General features: G+C 37.5%; 1 protein-coding gene across 1 annotated transcript in view; it reads left to right on the plus strand.

Annotated features, from left to right (window-relative positions):
- The first annotated feature begins 659 nt into the window (after positions 1–659).
- The window catches only part of LOC129722080 (BMP-binding endothelial regulator protein), a 145,058-nt gene continuing 126,783 nt past the window's right edge, over positions 660–18,934 (plus strand). The window contains exon 1 of the mRNA XM_055675312.1: positions 660–1,844. The gene's annotated coding sequence lies outside the window, so the exon portion shown is untranslated. The remainder of the gene's footprint in view (positions 1,845–18,934) is intronic.

Genomic DNA, 18,934 nt, shown 5'->3' on the forward strand with positions numbered 1-18,934 from the left:
TAAACCGTGATAACTCGGTAATATGCATTACCAAACGCTAGGGGGGTTTCTTAGTAGCTTAGGTATTTATGAGAATTATTGGTAAATAGTAAGTTTGCGTGGCCAATCACAATGGAGACTTTTCAACACTGGCGTTACCAAACTCGAGAATTACGTGCTTTTAGTCAAGTTTTAAAGAACCATAACAAACGAAAAAAATGAACATATAAATGTCAATACGCCATCCAGCGTTTTGGAGCGGCAGGTACAAAGAAAGCGCTTAAAACCCGCGTGGTGATGAACTGTCTAGGTATTTTTTGCCTCATCACCCCAAATTCATCATTCACTGCAACTCGTGCTGCTGGTAATTCGGTGGCAACATTCATTCAGCCGAAGGGTCCTGCTTTTTGTATGTATCTCTTTCGCGCATATATTATTCCTAAATCATCCGCCGGAGAGCATATGATTGCCGAGCATAATTCATCCAACCTGCTGGCAATGTTTTCGTTCTGTCTCTTTCGTATGTACGAACCGAGCGACGGTGATTCACGAGCAGCAGGTTCATGAGGTTCGCTTCGGGTGGTACGATAGCCGAGAAGCAAGTGTTCATTCGAGCGCGGACCTTCTGCTCTGCTGCTGGCTGGCTGGCCGTAATGATTCTTTTAGGAGCAAGTGCTTCGTTTCTTTGAGTCAGTTCGCTTCGTAACAGCGTACCAGACGGAATGGTGTCTTTGAATAGTATAGCGATAGATAAAGTTGGTCGAGCTAGAGTATTCTTCGACGTATGTCAGAAAACTTGTATGTAATGTGAATAGTTTTGCCTTGTCTCCCTACGGACCGAATAGTGTGTATCGATTTATTCATCAAAATAATATCTCCATCGAACGGCCTGAGAACCAGTCGTCAGTCAGCGCCAGAGTAAGAGAAGAAGGCCAGGCTATAGTGATCTATTCGTATCTGGCTGCCAGCGTGTGCCCCGTTGTGACGACTAAGCGAGATTAGTTTGATTCCACTGGCTTGGGCCAAGTGGTGTGTAGTAGGCCTGTTTGCCGGTGTCTCGTCCAAACTTTTTCCCTCTCGCGTTTTCGATCTGCTTTCCTTTCGATCCGCACTGGCCGGTCGTCCTCCCTGTGTGCTGCTGTGTGCTTGAAGAAATGTGATTTCTATAATTCGGCGAGCGACAGCTGGGTATGTTAAATCAATTAGAGGCAGAAATTTCGCTTGTGGAGATGAAGATTGGCGAAAGAGAAGAGACATTCGTCAATTGAAGTGTGCGCATGGTGTTGTCACGTTATTCCGAAGGAACAGCGGAGTGGTACATATTTTCGCTTATGATTGATTAGTGAGTCGTGAGCGTTGTTTGTTTACAAAATTTCCACTCGATCTGAACAAGCGCGAACGCGAACAGTAAACCTAGCGACTAATAACCTTCGTGCGGCAGCGTAATAGTGGACAGAGTTACGGTTGGCAATGATGAAGTGTGGAAAATAACGTGCATTTATTATATTCGTTTCGGAAGGCAATAAAGGGAAAAGATATAAAAAATCTGAATAGAAAAGGTTCGAGGCGCGGTACAAACGCAACAGGATCGGAATTATTTGCTAGTTGGTCATTTATGTCCGTGATTTGCTAGTAAGCTAAACAATAATTGTAACCACTGCTTAGTGGCGATCCAATGCGAAAGCATAAATACAAACACTGGTGACGTTTTTCGTCCAACCGACAGGCGGTTAAGTGGTGGCCACAGTGTGTACGCACCATCAGATTGGTACCAGTTTCGCGTGTAGCACAGAGTCGTTGCCGCCGTCGTAGACACAGAAACCAAGCGGGAGATTTTCCCAAGTATCACCGGACAGTGTTGCTAGGTAGGAAACAATTATGTAATCAATTCTGTTGTATGACCTGTACCTATTTATTGGTACCTAAATATAATATAAGACTACGCATTTTCCAATTGAAAGATGTTTTAGGATACATTAGAAATCTTTACAGTGAATGTCATCTCAACGATAATTTGTGTTTTAGGCATTGACTAAAACTTTAATATGACTGCATATGAATTCGAGATTTGTTTTCTTTTGCTTAGACCGATGTTAAAATAAATAAAGCGTTCGGTAGGAACTATGCAAACGAAAATGATTTTTGGAGATATTTAATTTATATATTCAATAATTTTATAATAGATTGAGAGTCTAAACAAACAACAATCTTACTCTGAATGATCTTCCCTAAACTAAATCTTTGCCTGTTTCTAAAGAAAGCGAACAGCTTCCATTGTAATATGCAAACTGGATCATCGCAATCGTTAGTCGTTATCACAAAAGTATGCAGCATAGTTTATTTGGTGCATTGTCCTGCTCTGCCTGTTTCAGCGTTGTTGGGGTAAATGCAACTGCACATATCAAGCTATAGTTTTCATATTTAAAAGGACCCTTAAGTAATAAAGTAGATAAAATCGCAACTTTAAAGTTCGTTTTATTCGTAAGACATTTGAATTCATTTGTAGTCGTTAATGCACATCATCATCAAGCGGAATTTAGTCTCTAGAGTTATTAAGCCTAGTTTTTAACGATCTTCTCAGTTCAAAAATTAGCAACATCGCTAATCCATCTATTACCAAATCGAGTAGAGTATCGTATAGAAATTGCTCGCCGAGTCCGTCGCTTCAACGTTATGTTTGCGAGGAAACTTGTTTAAGTATCTGAAAAAACGGTAATGACACCATAATTCACAGGAATGGTTGATAATCTTTCTCTTTTCCCGGTTTGAGCTTTTGGAGTACACATGTGTTGACCAGTGTAATTCTTCACTTTGTTCACAACAAAGCTCCTTTCATCAAAAGCAAGCTATATACTGTCCGGTATTACAACAAAAAAATTATCGTTCACATACTGTCTCTAAAAGGCAAATATTTTCCAAATCAATCCAAAAGGATGACAATTCAGAGAACCCCACTGGCAACCCGATTTCCGCGCCGACTGGTTTAAGCACTGCACGCCAATCGCCGTCGCAGCCGCCGTCGGTGCGAATGTGACTTGAAAGTGGTTCTGCGATCGATCTTTGTAATAGATGTTGCACTCGTTCCTGGCTCAAATTTGCTTTCCCGCACACGTAACAGGGTCGCCAGATGTTTGCACGGTGGCCAGATTGTATGTGGTCCAATTTCTGATCTGATGTTTCCAGTGTTTACACTTTTTGACAGCCTGCTGCGAAATGAATGATTGGGCATGTGATTACTATAATGAAGACTGACGTTTATTGACAACTGAAGCACATTTCTGTAATTTTGATTGATTTTTCGGTGCTGCAGCCTTTCAAGCCGTACGCATCAGGTGTGCGCATGACCAATCTCCTCTTGGATATCGAGAGAGAAAAAAGTAAAACTGCATATAATGTTTCTGAACAGGTTTGCGCTGTCATTTTGCCTAGAAGAGATTGATCGTCTAAGAAGTGTTCACCTTCACGACGACATTAAAAGTATGACGAATTGCAGCTGAGTAGATGACGTGATAAAATTGAACAATTTCAGTCCAGGTAATTAACTTTTTGTGAACTATATTATGGAAATAAATTTTGTTTGACAATATTAGCGCTACGCTCGCCGCACATAGACGAAATATACAAAACAGGCAGCCGCCATGAACGATGTACGAGTTTTATGTTCTGCTTTTGTTGATGTGATCAGCATATATCAACGCACCTTCATCAGACAATGCGACGAAATGCGAGACAAAATGTAAATAGTGTAAACTCCGTTCCAAAGTGTTGAAGAATGAAAGTGACGTTTTTAGATACCTTTTAAAAGCTCTGTACAGAACAGTTCACACAAAAATTCTACAACACAAAAACCATTGAAAGCTTTATTCAAACATCGAAAAAAGTGCCCAACAAGACAGCCATTATCGTAAAACCGTACTTAAACTGAAAAATACTTCGTTGTACATCATAGCCCGTAACATTGAATGGTTATGTTTTGCCGGCGGATAATCACAATTTATCAATTCGTTTTTATAGTTCTAGCCTCATTAACGACTTAATCGAACAGTTACGAGAGCTCTCAGGGAGCGCATTTTACATCACTGTATGCCTGTACTTATTTGTGTATGTCGAGTTTAACGTTGGAGTAACGTGAATGTGTATCATGCGCTTGAATTTATTTAGCCTTTAGACAATAAAACTGAGTTTTATTAGCAGTCGAAAAGATAAAACAGCTTGCGGCTAGCTGGGAATTTCTGAGACAGCTTGTACCTTCGCCTCCCAAGAAATATGCCGCATATTTCTTGGAATAACTAGCGCTGAGTAGGCACTTAATTTTGAATTGATTTGCAAGCAATAGTTCATGCCGTCGAATCATGCTCTTTAGGGATTTTGTCATTGTCGTCACTTTAGGGATTGTTTCATTGTCGTCTAGAATAAAAGAAGTGAGACATTTGCTTTCTTGAATAATGAATGCTGCAATTGCGACGTTATTTAACGACAAATGCAAAGATAAAAGTTGTTTATCCCTCACAGACGTACGCGAGTTTACGATAACATGAAAAACAAAGTTGAAAAACTCACCTGGTATCCGAACACTATACTCCAAAAATGCTGTTTTTCATATATTCATCATTCTCATCGCTTTATTTGATGATGAAGTAATTTGAACCAATGAACTTTTTTGATAAGCCACTTTGACAGTGTTTTTTTGCGTTAAACTGCTGTAGAAAACCTGCCGGAAAACCGTTGTAGTTCAAGAACCTGCTAAATTTCTGCCTGAAACATTTGTCTTTCGTAAATACATTAGTACGTATCACTCTAGCATGAAACAGGTATCAACGTCATCCGCTAAGAAATTAAACACTAAATATGGTATCCACAAAAAGTCTTCAAATGTTACACAAAAATCCACAAACAGAGAGGATTATTCAAACAAATGATTGTTACAGTCTATTGCAGTTCAGAGTTTTATTGCATTTTCACATTAATCTTGATTAGAATATGGCAAATATTTATTTAGGAATACGTAAACTCTAATTACTTTTTTTTACAAAATTCTGAGACCCTGTAGTCTGAACCAATATTCTGAATAAACAAATCTTCGTGCGAATAATTTTAGTAAATTTTTGCCTGTCACGTTGTAATAACCCTGAAAAGTTGTGTTTGTTTCTGATCGTTAAGTCGAAACTGTGTTGAAGCCACAAATGACCGACTTCGAGTCACCACTCTATGATGATGCGTTGTTCTATTTCATTTCAAACAAAAATAAATTGCAATGGGAAGTAGACAATTAATAACCACAATTCGGCTTCGTAATAACACTGAGTAACGAATAATCTTCTGTATCTACACCATTTTTATGACAATCAATAAGATGATGAAAATTTTTTCAAAAGCCTCATCACAGCAAACATGGAATAGCGTTTTCACAGGTGACGCATTAACTATTTCCGAGTCTTGTGCTTTTGAAAATTCGGAGTGGTGGTTAAAAGTCGACGATTTGGTCTAGTAGCCCTATAAAGCCTATCAAATTTTATTGTGATCGGATTTTTAGTTTGCATGTTATTTATCAAAATGTGAAAATCACGAAAGTTCATTATCTCAGAAACTACACAACCGATTTCAACAAAATTGATTTCAAATGAACGGGCTTCCCAAAAAACCCTTCACTTTTGAATTTTATAAAGATTGGACATGTGGTTCAAAAGTTATGGAAAGAAACGTGTTCTGGAGACTAGGGGGAATAGGGGCATAATGAGCACCCTAACTTGGTTGCTGATTTAAGCATGGAAAACGACAAAAAAATTAAGCTGTCTTCAGTGCAAAACTTGAATTAACTATTTATAATTAAAGGTACACTATTCACAAATTGAAAAGTTTATCGTATAATGGTGAAAACACAATTAGATTCATGCATCAAAAACTAGCAATCTGTCGATGCGTGGGGCACAATGAGCACCCCACTGGGGCATAATGAGCACCCACGGGGTATAATGAGCACTCTTATAGAACATATCTTGAAACTGTGTAGAAGTACAACAAATGGGCCAACGTTCGTCGCGGGATGCTGTGATACTTGGCGGCTTGTTTCGTGATTGTCCCGTCGCGCCTTATGGTGGCCAATTCTGCCTTCAGTCCCTTTTTCTGGCCGATTTGGTCTCAAAGATTTTCTAATATATGTTTACACCATCACTGTAAACAAACACTGACTATGGAAACAGGCAAACTCACAAGTCTACTTAGATGAATTTCAGATAAGTTTATGTGACAAGGTGTGCTCATTTCACCCCACCGAAAGGTGACCATTTCGCCCCTATCGAATTAGTTGAAGTTAACATGAGATTTTAATACTAATTATAGCTTAAAATTATAACTTCACTGATGGTGAAATTTGGGGTACGACCCATACGTCATATTGATGTGTCTACATACTTGATTGAGCCGTTTAAACGACCGTAGAAGCTTATTTTCTAGTGCGCAATAATAATAATTTTTCCAACATCCGGGAACCTAGTTGATTTGTTCAATATATTTCCATATTTTAAACAGACAAACTACTTTTGTTCTACATAGAGAGACACTGTAGTAACTACGGAAGAGTTCCTCATACCATATTGTATTAAAAAATGCGTAGTTTCGCATAAAAGAGGGGTGCCCATTGCGCCCCGTGTGCTCATTATGCCCCTAATCACCCTATATAATCTTACTCATGTTTCTCAGCAATGGCTGAACCGATTTTCATAAAATCAGTATCATATGAAAGGTCTAGTTGCCCCATAAGATCGTATTGATTTTTTTTTGCAATCGAACTTTTTTTAAGTTTAAAAATGTTGAATACAGCTATGAAAAGGAACATATTCCGATGACTGCTCAAACTCACTCACTTTTCTCAGAGATGGATGAACCGATTTCCACAATATTAGTGTGAAATAAAAGGTCTAGTTGCCTCATAACACCCTATTGAATTTTACTGTAATCGGAGTGTAACTTAGTCTGTAATGTATCAGAGTGTGAAAATCACGAAACTTCATTATCTCAGAAACTACACAACCGATTTGAACAATACTGATATCAGATGAACGGGCTAGTTAGGAGTTAACTGATGAATTTTATAATGATTGAACACGTGGTTCAAAAGTTGTGAAAAGAAAGTCATATTTGAAATGAAAAAAAAATCCTACTATAAATAATACAATTTTTTTGCCTTGGCTTCTATGTGTGATTTTTTGATGGAGTTTAATGCGAAATAAATTTCCCGGAGTTTGAACATATTTCAACTTAAGGGGCAACAATGACGCCATTTTGAATTTTTGAGAAACCGGAAATTTTTGATGTTTTTTCGACGCCATTTTGTTTTAATACCAAATATCAAAATTCTAAGAGTTTGTTCACATATTAGTATCTTTTTACCCATCTTTTGAAATAAAAAACAGATCTTAAATCGGACAAAAACTGAGCTTAAAACGGTGATTCTACGAAACCGGTTTTGGCATGGTTTTAATATATTTCGCAAAGCAAAAAAATATTGAGTGTGTCTGAGCATTAATGGTCATGCGCTTATATCTGAAAGTTGTAGTCAAATTATGTCTTATTTCGAGTAAAAAAATCTTAGAAATCGAATGGTAGGTGTCTGATCTACGTAAAATGTCAGCAAAATGTCAATTTTGCCCCAATTCCCCTACAATACTAAAATAGGTTTATCTGCTGACATTTTACGTAGATCAGACACCTACCATTCGATTTCTGAGACTTTTTTACTCAAAATAAGATATGATTGGACTACCACTTTTAGATATTAGCGTATGACCATTAATGCTCAGACATACTCGATATTATTTTGCTTTGTGAAATATACTTAAACTATGCCAAAACCGGTTTCGTAGAATCACCGTTTTGAGCTCAGTTTCTGTCCGATTTAAGATCTGTTTTTTTTAAATGATGGGTAGAAAGATGCTAATATGTGGACAAACTCTTAGAATTTTTATATTGGGGCTTAAAACAAAATGGCGTCAAAAAACATTAAAAATTACCGGTTTCTCAAAAATTAAAAATGGCGCCATTGTTACCCCTTAAGTAAAAATATGTTCAAACTCGAGGAAATTTAGTTTTGCATAAAAATACACAAAAAAATCATGTATAGAAGCCAAGGCAGAAAAAAAAAGTTAATTTTTGTTGCACAGTGAATCGAATCTAAAATGATATTTTATCGAATGATATATAATCGAGTCTATATATTATCAAGTCCAACCTAAATATGAGTACAGTGAGGTTTCAATTATACCACAATCAAAAAAAAAAAAAATTCGCGTCATATATTTGAAACATATTTATTTCATGTTATTTGCATGTGTTGATGTATGTTTATATGTGTTTGAATGGTATGTTTTAAATGTTCGGTATAGTTTCTCTGCTGGCTATCAAAAACTCGTTAATTAGAGTTATAAATAAATCCAGCAAATATTATCAAGATGTATTTTTTTCTGAAGATTGCAGTGTTCGTGTGAATCTATTCAAACAAATAATAAGTTTGAATGAGAAAGGCTGAATCTGACCGCTTGGTGGATTAATTTGGGTTTTTCGTTCGATTTTTTACATGGGTCATTCCATACGAAGTGACTACGAAAAAGCACAAACTTGGACACGACCATGACAGATGTTGCTCAAAGTTGGGAGAATTATTCATCTACCGTCACTTTGTAAAAATCCCAAATTTGGTATCGATTGGAATATCCCCCGCTCTGTGGGACCCCCCTGTTTATTGCAAAGTCACGCATTTTTGTCAAAATCTCTTTTTTCTTTTCCTTACAATTCATAGACGTAAGATGTCCGAAAAACACTGATGTATGATTTTTGAAGAAAATGAACCAAGGAATCCAGAAAAAATATAAGTTTTGACCGGAAGTGTTACCAGATAAATTATTTTTGTATTTGAAAACTAAATTTACATTTTTCGGCAAATGCAGCCATTTTTATTATAAATTTGATAACTTCATCGTGTTCCTTGGAAAATTTTACATATGAAACAACTATCATCCCGAGATAATATGAGCCAATCTCGAGATATAACATTTTTACGAAAAAAGTTGTAAACTTCTAACTAATTTTTTTTACAATTTATAGACGTAAGACACTCGAAAAATAGTGATAGATGAATTCTGAAGAAAATGAACCAAGGAATCCAGAAAAAATATTATTTTTGACCGGAAGTGTTGCCAGATGGATTATTTTTGTATTTTAAAACTAAATTTACATTTTTCGGCAAATGCAGCCATTTTTATTTTAAATTTGGTAACTTCATCGTGTTCCTTGAAAAATTTCACATGAGAAACAACTATCATTCCGAGGTAATATGAGCCAATCTCGAGATACAGCATTTTTACGAAAATAGTTCTGAATTTCGTAATTAATTTTTCGTAAAAATGTTATATCTTAAGATTGGATCATATTACCGCGGAGTGGTAAGTGCTTCTTACGTAAAATTTTCCGAGAAATACGATGAAACCATCACATTCAAAATAAAATTAGCTGCATTGGCCGAAAAATGCAAATTTAATTTTAAAATACAAAAATAATGTATCCGGCAACACTTCCGATCAAAAACAATATTTTTTCTGGATTCCTTGGTTCATTTTCTTCAAAACTCAACTATCACTGTTTTTCGGGTGACTTACGTCTATAAATAATAAAACAGAACAATCACGAAGTTTACAACTTTTTTCGTAAAAATGTAATATCTCGAGATTGGCTCATATTACCTCGGAATGATAGTTGTTTCTTATGTAAAATTTTCCAAGGAACACGATAAAATTATCAAATTTAAGATAAAAATGGCTGCATTTGCCGAAAAATGTAAATTTAGTTTTCAAATACAAAAATAATCTATCTGGCAAAACTTCCGGTCCAAACTTATATTTTTTCTGGATTTCTTGGTTTATTTTTTTCAAAAATCATCTATCAGTATTTTTCGGACATCTTACGTCTATGAATTGTAGGAAAAAGAAAAAAGAGATTTTTGACAAAAATTGCGTGACTTTGCAATAAAGAGGGGTATCCTAGAGAGCGGGGGGTATTCCAATCGATACCAAAATTGGGATTTTCCCAAAGTGACAGTAGATGAATAATTCCCCCAACTTTGAGCAAAATCTGTGATGGTCGTGTCCAAGTGGCATGTACACTTCGTATGGAATGACCCAACTCACTTGATAGTTGCAACTATGAAGTAGAATTTAAAATGGTCGGTGAAATATACGTTGTTCTAAATAGCAAATAGCAGAACTGTGGACCTAGACGACCTCCTTGGACAACACATGACCTAATGATAGATAAGTCAATCTCAGGCAAATAATATATAATAATAATAAATACGGATCCGTATTTAAAACAAAACCGAATTTCACTCTGAGATCTGTAATTACTTTTGCCCGCTCACTCGGAGATTCGTTATCGCCAATGAATTGATCCTCACGTGTAGATGAATTTCCTGAAGATTGAGGAATAAATCTCCTGTACACTAAAACAGTTGGCTGCGAAGTCCGTGTATAATAAACAGAAGGTCGAGTTCCGAATCAGAATGTAGCACCAAGGCAAATTGAAATAAATGTCTAGAATCTACTTTGTTTTGTTTAGGTTTCAAATTCGCTTGATGTTGCGTGTTTATCACAATAGATTAAATGTCTATGGTCGCAGTGATAAGTCCACACAGAAAAAAAACCTAAAATGTTTGGCAATTTTGTCGTTATATCAATTCAAATTTCACTGTTAATTCATAATTATGACTCGACCGAATTAGACAGGAGGAATTTCGGTTCAACAAACCCAGAACAGGATTCCTTCTAGTTAGGCGCTACAAAATGATTGACAGTGAGACAACGAGTGTGAGATTTTCGCCAGCCTTAGTGAAAGCACTTCCTCTGAGCATAAAGCAACGTAGCAGCAGAGAACGCGCGAATTCTGATAAGAAAAGCCGCTTTGTGCGGCGCTTCAATCTGGTTAAAGGCACTTTGATTTAAACTGCACCACAGAATTCGGAATATGACCTCTGTGTTCTTAGTGAGATAAGTTTGCGCTTTTGTCGTAGAATTAAAGTTGTTCACGGTTTTTTTTCTACCCGCATTATGCGCACAATGTTGGCTCATTTTAAATGAAATTATAGGGATAGAAAAGAGGCACTTTGAAATTATAGTTTCTTAAGTATGTTGAATTCTACGTATAATTATTTTCATACTTCAGTGTAAATACGCACTTTTTTCACGATTGCAGTATAGCAGTTTAAACTAGAAGCAACTAGAATTAGCAAAGCGTTGCTTTTTTATTTTATTTTTTATTAACCAACAGTATCGCTCCAGGAATGCCGCTGTCAACCTTTAATGATATTTAAGAAAATTTTTGGCTCAACAATATATTGAAATCTATAATCTTGTAGTTGTGATGGTGTTTCCAACTACACTCGTTTTGAAAATGTATTCGACATGAGTTATTTGTAGTATGAACATAAAACACTGTCACTTGGCAATTCAACTTCAAATTCCGGAGATTTTTCAATCCCACCTGAAAATTAACTACAGTCGTTACCGGGATTCAATGCCCACCCGGTGACTCGCGCCTACAATTGATCCGAGAAGTGCAGGAACAAGTTCTATGCTATGCTATGAAAACAATTAACAACAACAAAAAAAACACAACAACCTGATTGTGTAGTGAATAACCAGCGAGCACAAACCAGAACAGAAGGTAAAAAATCCCGCCCACCAATATGTAGACGTGCGGTGCTCCTCCCACTGATTTCAGCTTCGTCTTCTCGGCGTTATTCTCTACGCCCCGTGTGTGTATACAAAGCAGTGTGCCTACCTTCAGCTCCGTTTGATTTTGCGATCGCTATTCTCTTGCTCTCTCTCTCTTCTTTGGACACGTTTTGTCTAAAGTTTCATTCTTGACAAACGTGAGGGTTCCTCTATGATGATGCGTCGTTCTGTTTCTTCTCAAATAAAAATAAATCCAAATTGCAATGAGGAGTTGAGAATTAATAACCACAATTTGGCTTCGAAATAACACAGAGTAACGAATAATCTCCAGTACACGATTTGGACGACGATCAATAGGTGATGAAAAATCGATTGAAAATTCGTTTAGAAAGCGACACTTGCACCAAAAGGTTGACGGCAGCCAGCAGGGCTGGCTTGTCTGATGAATGATGTGATGAATTAAATGAATAAATAAATTAATGAATATATGTGAATGACCGTACACTTGCGATCAATTCGTTTACTTTTTCAAGTCTGCATTAAAGAAATAGGTTATATATAGGAGTTTTAGGGACCGAGAAAGGTGACTAAGATAGTTCAAGACCCCTCCCTCTTCTGAATAGGAGGGATGCCATACAAATGAAACACAAATTTCAGCACAACTCGAGAATCAATCAAGTAAACAGAACAACATTTGGCATGTAAATGTTTTCAGAGCTATCAAATATGTCTCTTGTGGTTTAATACTTCTTTCTTTCTGCGGACACGACTGCCGGTGGCGAAGAGTTCCTGCGGCCACTTGCAGAAATTTTTCGAATATTTTTTCAACCTGTTGTCTAGCAGTTGACACAGTCCACAGGTCTTGTTTCACGCAGCAGCAAAGCTTAGATGGCATGTGCCAACCCGACCTGCGAAGGTATTTGGTATGGATGGTCGTGTTGCAGCTACAAAGTCCGAGGAAAACCTGTTTCTATCCCAGCTACATATCACGACTAGAGTGACTGTACCCTTTCTGAATCCAACTACGTAAAGTGGTAGAGAAGATGCTGTGCAAAGAATAAACTTTTCCCTCATCAATCGAACACCAATAAAACGATGAACCTAACGAAATCAATCACTGTTTAGTTCGTCCATGGAATAGATGACATTATTTTAAAAATACTTTTGGAAAGTGACAAGAAAGATTTGTTTCATTAATGTTGTCATAATTTCATAGTTTATCAATCTCTGTCGCAAAGTAACACATAGTTTGAACTTCGTACTAGAGCACCTGGCTGGCATCAATTCGTGTTTTTTGATAATACGCCAAAACCTACCAAGAGAGAATGTGTCGTACGATCGGGTACCAGATGTTTTCTCATCGAAACAGCTGATGGGGAGATCGCTCACACCGTGTGCAATTTGATTCAATCTCGTCGTCGAATGTTGTGTTTGTATCACAACCAGCCGTCTCACCCCTCAGCTCTACTCCAGTGCCGTCGTCGGACCCGGAAAACGTTTCATTTGTCAGTCTCTATAACGAGACGGTCCGTGACGTTATCGCCGATGACATCAACGTCGTTAGCATGTTCTTGCTCCGATCCTCGTGCCGCACCCGGGCCGGACCGACCGACTGGATATGCGAATAAGATGACAACGACGGTACAGAATTGTAGAGTAGATATTCGTTGCGATGGCAGTGCTGTCATTTCTGGGAAGTTGTTACAAAATGCATTTGATCCACAACACGCCGGGATGGACTTTGATTAGTTTTGCCTGGCTGGGTGATGGGACATCTCTTCGATCTAAGCCGTGTTAGAAGTATGTATATTTAGAACACAAGTGATAAAAAATAATTTTCAATCAAAATTCGTCCGCTTGTACAGATTTGCGCTGATCATGGTTGCAAAGTTGGTTGATGTGTGGCAAACAAGTTTTGTTCCATTAGAGTAAATATTGCGTGGTTTCGTCAGGAGCACGTGAGAAGAGTTTACAAGCAACGAATCACGGGTTTTCCTCGCCCCTTCTCACATAGCACTCCACACATGTATAGCTAGCGACCATGCCGAACCGGGACTATGGATAAACGGTGCCAATATTGCCAATAATATGTTAAACAAGTTTTTGACTGCAACGATTTGGCACGTGCGTGAAACCGCCATGTATGTTTTATTTTTTGCTGCCCTAGTACAGTAAACATTTGCTGTGGTCCGATGTGGCTCTAATTGAATTAGTTTTATGAATGAGAATCATTTCCGCTAGACTAATTGATTTGAGAATCAACGACTGTGTTCGCTTGGTCGTGTATGTGCGTGTGTGGGTGCGCGTCGCCCCCAACTGGTTTGATTCAAGTAAACTTGCACTGCGAAACAGTCAGACAATGCTATCACTTGTACTTTTTCCCCTCAAAACCGTGAGGTGCCTGTGGTTTCTTTAAAATTTCTATGATCAAACAACAAAACAGTTGCAGGTTTAGGTATTATCAGCGTAAAGCCGTTCACTTTGATTTGCATCGAGGGGTTTCAGTTACTGCCTCAAAGATGAAAGACAGATTTATTTTCACAAAAAAGTGCTAATTTGACAAAACATTCAATAGCGACAGCGAAAACGTTTTAAAAATTATTATCAATTTCTAATAATTATCAACTTTCTTTAACTGGTCGAACAGTATTAATTATGATCGGATTTGTTTGTGTGTATTGAATACAAATAATGTAACACTCAATAGTTTGTGCTTACTATTTAACTGATTCGTAACTAAAGGGGACTACGCTAATGATAAGGGAATCGTGGCGTTGCTCTAAACCTCCACGCTATGACACAAAACATGAGACTGTGAATTTTATAAGAATGACTCTCCAACTGGAATTTCCCCTGTTCCTCAAATTTTGTTTTTGACGTGCAAAAGGGATCGTTTCATTCAACATGCCGTTATTTGAATCTGATAAGAGAACTTTATTCGTTCCCTACACAAACGGAGGAACCTATTCCAAATTTGTTGGTCATACTTAAATCAAAATCCGCCAGACTCAGTAAATTATTTGTCTATGGGACCGGTTTGTGAAATGAGTTAAAATTAACAAAAACGTTGGTTTGATGATACGTCGAAAGCAGGTGTTATCTCGAAGAAAAATTTTCTATTAAATTTTTGAGATTGAGTGTTTGCAGTGTAGTAAACATACAATGTGCTTCATACGATAACAAAGGAAATGGAGTCCAATTCAAGTTGCGAAGCGCGTATAAAAAAATGTTTTAATACAGAATCTACGCGTTCTTCGTGTACGAAAGCAAGAGGATATATTCCACAATAGATCCTACAACTGTAATTTACAATAATTAGAATGGTGTGCGGATCTTGAAATTTTGGCTGAATCTTCAGTAAAACCCAGCGTACTATCACTGGTAGTAGAGTTATAACGTTCTGCAAATTAAATGGAGTGCCATAGCTGGCACAATTGTGCTAATACGATATGGCCATAACTGGCTCATCTACCCTATTTCAAAAATCTTAAAAATGTCAGAAATGTTAAGAATGATAAAACTGTCATATTTTACGAAAATTCAGATATATCAAAAATACCAAAAATCTTAATCATCTCAAAAATCTGTCAAAAATCTGAAAAGTGTAAATATAGATCAAAAGTCATCAATAAAATTCCTGCATCGTCTTGAAGCGGCTCCGAATATATGTTCGGTAGATCTATGAAGGGGTACTGGGGGTAAGCCCGGCCCCCTAAGGGAAATGATTCTTCAGTAGCACTTGATGGCGAATATTGTTATATTTCTTTCACAAAATCATAGCCCATATGGCTTTCTACTAGATATGAAGGTTTTCAGTACTTTGAAACTGTTATTTTACAAGGAATAGTGAAGTTTTGAAACTAAGGTAAAAACGACGTTTAGCAATCAGTGCGGGTGAAACCGGCACCCCTTGGGGGTAACACCGGCACCTAAGTTTGTTCATGAATTTACTCGAATTAACTGAACCAATTTGAATTCGAAAAACGCCGAATGAGAGATCTTACAATTCTGTATGTTACTGTTGAATTTGGTTGCTGTCGGTTAACTGGTTCTGGATAAATTGCCGGAACAAGTTCCGGTGAACATTATGTATAATCAATTAAAGAATTTGATACTCGGCATGCCTATCATGTGGCACTTTAAATCATATTATTAACTAGTTTAACCGAAGCCAGGATCACATTGACCACACCGGAGCATATTTCAAATACCACCGGGAAAGCCGTCAGTTTTGTGACTTGATTCAGTACATTTGACACCTCTAATAACCCTTGGAATCATTCATAAATCACAGAAGAGCTTGAGTGCATGGTTCTAAGTCAATTAATTTATTAATTGACATTAATTTATTTATCAGCAAGACATCGGTTATACATGAGAAATATGTGTCAGTAACATCCAACTAGCCTCAGACCATGTCGGGCTTACCCCACTCACTGGGTGACGGTGTTACCCCGACAGCACACATTTGTTTAAAAAGATTATTTCTACAAATTTATTGCTTCAATTTACTTCAGATCGAATTCCTGTGATTGCTAACAATACAGGCAACAAATTGTAGAGCAACGAAAAATTATTTTAGTCTTTCCAAATGAATAAAAGCTTACGTTCCACTCACGAACAATCACATCCGTTTGCGCATTTGCTGCAGTAGCGTATGTTTTGTCTATTATTTTGACGTTTGACGTTTCATGGTGGCTTCGATGTGTCCTAAAATGTCTAAAATATTAAATACCAACACTTCACATATTCCAAAACACAGTTAATTAGCGTTTTCTAGTAAAATCCTAGAGGTGACGGTCTTACCCTCAGTGCCGGGCTTACCCCCAGTACCCCTATACTGTCTGTCAAATTTCAAGTCCAAAATTATTGTACTGCCATGGGTCAAACAAAATAAAAACCGGTATGTCAATTAACTTTATTATTATATTTTTGTTGTCGGCGTTAATTGTGGAACTTTAAAATTTTCTCCTATATATATTTATTTATTTACTAGCTGACCCGGCAAACTTCGTCCCGCCTATTTTAGTGTTTAATTTAATAATTTTAAACATTTCAAATTCATTGATTCCTTGCGATTTGTTTATTTTCGTTGTTTTCCATCATTTCCATCATTTCGATTACGGACTTATCCATATGTAGTAGTATTCGGTTATTTTCGGCTGTTTCCCAGAAGTTGCCATTTTACAATTCAAACTGGTGTCTGAGGTGAACTTTTAGCTCCTTGCGTCATTCTGGATCCGGTGATACTCATATTGGGTGGTATTTGGTCACTTCAGGCTATTTTTTAGAAACCGTTATTCGCCATCTTGGATTTTAAAATGGCATTTGGAGACAATTTCTGGCCCTTGAGCGTCATTCTGGTTTAAGAAACACCCATATTGGGTGTTATTTGGTCATTTCCGGCTGTTTTTCAGAAACCGGATGTCACCATCTTCGAATTCAAAATTGTGCCTGTGGTCGATTCTAGCGCCTGTGTATCATTCTGGTTCCGAAGCTACTTATATTGTATGGAAATCGGCCATTTTGGCCGTTTTTTAGAAACCGGAAGTTGCCATCTTACAATTCATAATGGTGTCCGAGGTCAATTTTTAGCTCATTGCATCATTCTGGTTCCAGAGATACTCATATTGGGTGGTAGTTGGTCACTTTAGGCTGTTTTCCGGACACCGGAATTCGCCATCTTACAATTCAAAATGTTATCTGAGATCGATTTGTGACTTCAGTGCATCAAAACAATTCCGGAAATACCCATATTGGGTGGTATTTGATCATTTGCCGCTGATTTTCAGAAACCGGAAGTCGCCATCATAACAATTCCGGGAATACCCATATTGCGTGGTATTTGGTCATTTGCCGCTGATTTTAAGAAACCGGAAGTCGCCATTTTGGGTTTCAAAATGGCATTTGGAAACAATTTCTGGCCTCTGAGCGTAAATCTGGTTAAAGAAACACTCATATTGGGTGGTATTTGGTTATTTTTGCCTGTTTTCCAGACACCGGAAGTCGCCATCTTACAATTCAAAATGTTGTCTGAGGTCGATTCGTGGCTTCAGTGCATCATAACAATCTCGAAAATGCCCATATTAGGTGGTATTTGGTCATTTGCCGCTGTTTTTATGAAACCGGAACTCGCCATCTTGAATTTCAAAATGAAATGGCATTAGGAGACAATTTTTGACCACTGAACGTCAATCTGGTTGAAGAAACACTCAAATGGAGTGGTATTTGAACATTTTCGGCTGTTTTCCAGACATCAGAGTTCGCCATCTTACAATTCAAAATGTTATCTGAAATCGATTTGTGACTTCAGTGCATCAAAACAATTCCGGAAATACCCATATTGGGTGGTATTTGATCATTTGCCGCTGATTTTAAGAAACCGGAAGTCGCCATCATAACAATTCCGGAAATACCCATATTGGGTGGTATGTGGTCATTTGCCGCTGTTTTTCAGGAAACCGGAAGTCGCAATCTTGGATTTCAAAATGGCATTTGGGAACAATTTTTGGCCTCTGAGCGTCAATCTGGTTGAAGAAACACTCACATTGGGTGGTATTTTATCATTTTCGGCTGTTTTCCAGACACCGGAAGTCGCCATCTTACAATTCCAAATGTTGTCTGAGGTCGATTTGTGGCTTCAGTGCATCATAACAATTCCGGAAATTCGCATGTTGGGTGGTATTTGGTCATTTGCCGCTGTTTTTCTGAAACCGGAAGTCGCCATCTTGGATTTCGAAATGGTATTTGGAGACATGCCAAAAGAAGGAAGGGTGTCGAAACATTATGGACATGTTTGTTACACCTAAAAACATTCACTTGCCAAATTTGGTTATATTTGCTTGATTGGTTCTCGAGCTGTGCGAAATTTGAGTTTCAACTTGTATGAGACCCTTCCCTTATAGAGGAGGGAGGGATGTCGAACCATTATGGATAAATTTGTTACCCCTAAAAACATTCACCTGCCAAATTTGGTTTCATTTAGTTGGTTAGTTCTCGAGATAAGCAGAAATTTGGCTTTCATCTGTTTGAAACCCCTCTCTCACAGAAGAGAGAGGGGAGTCGAACCATTATGGACATATTTGTTACTTCTAAAAACATTCACATACCAAATTTTGTTGTATTTGGTTGATTGGTTCTCGAGCTGTGCGAAATTCGTGTTTCATTTGTATGGGACCCCTCCCTTGTAAAAGAGGGAGGGGTGTAAAACCATTTTGAATATATTTTTTACCCCT

The sequence above is a fragment of the Wyeomyia smithii genome, chromosome 2 (assembly GCF_029784165.1).
Source record: "Wyeomyia smithii strain HCP4-BCI-WySm-NY-G18 chromosome 2, ASM2978416v1, whole genome shotgun sequence".
Lineage (NCBI taxonomy): Eukaryota > Metazoa > Arthropoda > Insecta > Diptera > Culicidae > Wyeomyia > Wyeomyia smithii.